The following is a 2762-nucleotide window of genomic DNA, read 5'->3' as shown; positions in this document are numbered from 1 at the left end:
GTGAAGCACAAACATGCAGCATAATGAATAACTGTAGACCAAAGACTCTTTTAACTACCATCCTGCTCAAGAAGTAGATCATTGTCAACACCTGCACTAGACCCCTGTGCATTCCTGGGCCATTACAAGTTCCTCCTTCCTCTCTAGAGGGAACCATTTCCCGGACTTTATGGTAATAACTTCCTTGCAGCGTTTTATTCTTTTGCCACCTAGTATATATACCTAAATGATAGACTTGTTTTGTCTATTTTTGAAGCTATAAAAATGGAATTACACAGTATGCATTGGAGGGGCAGAGGGTGTAAGTATCTTCAACTGCAACAGATGTCAAACTCTTTCTCAAATTGAGGGAAAGGGTACCAACTGACACTCCTATCATCAGTGTATGAGAGTTCCAGCTGCTCCACATCCTAGGTTATAGTTGGTAAAATGTCAGATGTTTTCATTTTTGCCAATCTACTCAACGGGCAGTGGAGTTTTGAATTTGCGCTTCTCTGTTCAGTAAGGAGGTTGAGCACAGTTCATTATGTTTCCTGGTCATTTGTATAGCCTCTTTTGTGCAGCTCATGTTCAAGCCTTTTGCTCATTTCTTTACAGAGTTTCTATGTCTTTCTTAATGCATAGGAGTTCTTTATCTATTCTAGATAGAAGTCCTTTGTTGGGTACAGGAGTTGCAAATGTATTCTCTTGCTCTTCGGCTTGTTTTTTCTCTTTCCTAATGGGGTCTTTTGTTGAACAAAAGTTCTTCATTTAAACGTAATCAAATGTATCAGTTGTTTTCCTTTGATGCTTAGTGCTTTGTGTGACACCTGTAATAGTAACTGTCTCTATGTCCAGCGGTATTCCAAGGAGCTAGACTTGAAATGGTCAAGTCATTGGTCACTGGTAGTGGTCAAGGCCAAAAACTGTAGGCTGGAGAAGAAAAGGGGAGTGGGTGGGAAGGGGAAGGGTAGAAGGCCAGAGGAGGAACAAGAGGGGTTGTCAAGAAGGCAACAGGGGCGGATGGAGGGTATGACTGCAAGTGGATTGAATGTCACTTTCACCATACAGCTCTTTATGCATGGAAAGGAAGCTGGCGGCATCATCAGAAAGAACAGAGAATCAGTTAAGAAGATGTGTGGGGAGAGTGGCGTACATATCAACATCTCCAAAGGGAACTGTGCTGAGAGAATTATCACTTTGGCTGGACCCATGAATGCCATCTTTAAAGCCTTTGCTACGATCATGGATGCACTGGAAGAGGACGTCAGCACAATAGCACAGCTGCCAGCAGACCCTGGTCACCCTGAGCCTGGCGGTCCTTGCTAGCAGTGTGGCTCTCTCATTGGGAAAGGAGGTTTCGAGATCAAGGAAATATGACGAGAGAGTACAGGGGCTCAGGGCCAGGTGGCAGAGAGTAAGCCTCCCGACTCAACTGAGCAGGCCATTATAACCGCTGGCGTTGGGCAAGCCATCACTGAGTGTGTCCTGCAAGCCTGTCCAGTCATGTTGGAGTCACCCTGACCCCATAGGCCATCCAGCTCCCTGGTCATCTTTGCAGGTGGTCAGGACACGTACCACACAGGCAGCAACGGTGTGGGCTTTCCTCACCCCCACTCCCCACCCACCCACGTGCCTCAACCATGACCTAGAGGAACTCCCTCTGGAGGCCGGCAATGCAACAGTCTTGTTTTCCTATGATGCGTGGCAACCCTGGATTCAGTGACATTGAATCCACTCTCCAGAGATGAAAGGCTATTGGGCAGGTTTGGATGTATCTACTGAGACTACTCATGAACTCACCACTTCAAGCATTTTAATTGGCTGCACAATGGGGCATTAGGATGCCCAAATCAATAAGCGCCACCAGACGTCTGGGGCATAGTTCATCATTGCAAACCCAGTGGAAGGATCTACTGTTAGGCCGGTTACCATCATTGGATCTGGTTACCATCATTGGATCTGCTGCCAGCGTTAGCCTGGTTCCATATCAAATTGTCTGGCCGTCCTCAGAGACAGGTGGCACGGGGCGGCGCTAAAGCGATGCAGATCCATCTACAATCCTCTCTGGCTGTTCACCACTCTTCATCCATCTGTGTCGTTTCTGAACAGTCAGCAATTCCAGGTTTTAAATAGTCTGTAAGTTTCCGTTTCTTTACACTTTACATCCACTTGTGATTTTTAAATTATTCGAATTCCTTTCTCCATTCAGCTGTTAGAGCTGAGTTCCACATTTAGTTTTATGAGCTTCTCCCTGTTTTGTTTTACTTTGGGGTTTTGTGCTCACGCATTTTTTTCTTTGTCATAGAACTAGAAGACTAGAATATTAATACACCGCAGTTTCGTCCATTATGTCAGAAAGTTCTCAAAAACTAATTAAAAGATGGACTGGGTATCTGTTTGCTCTATTCTCCCATGACAAAAGCTTCAAGGACAAGAACATTACATTCTCTTGGTAGTGACTGTGGAGCAGCCTTTTGGAGGTCAAAGAACAGCCATCTATTGGTTTACTCCTATCCGCTAAGCATTGTACTGGGCCGTGGACCTACATTACGTCCTTAATTCTCTCAGCAATTCTGGAGCGAGGTATTTTTTGCCCTCAAAATAAGTGGGCAAATGAAGATTCACTGAGGCAAAATCACTTCAGCAAGGTCACACAGGTCAAACAGCCAGTCAATGGCAAAGGCGGGATTTGAACTCCAGATTGAATCTCACCCCAAAGTTCACGGCTTTCCCACTGCAACATGCCGCCCTCCAGTCAGAGCAGGGGACATGGTGAAGTG

At 45.5% G+C, this 2762-nt stretch overlaps 1 pseudogene; it reads left to right on the top strand.

Moving 5' to 3' along the window:
• The first annotated feature begins 1002 nt into the window (after positions 1–1002).
• LOC102982859 (poly(rC)-binding protein 2-like) lies at positions 1003–2018 on the top strand (annotated as a pseudogene).
• The last annotated feature ends 744 nt before the right edge of the window (positions 2019–2762 follow it).

This window comes from Physeter macrocephalus, chromosome 21, assembly GCF_002837175.3.
Source record: "Physeter macrocephalus isolate SW-GA chromosome 21, ASM283717v5, whole genome shotgun sequence".
NCBI lineage: Eukaryota > Metazoa > Chordata > Mammalia > Artiodactyla > Physeteridae > Physeter > Physeter macrocephalus.
This window is presented reverse-complemented; position numbering and strand designations above follow the sequence as displayed.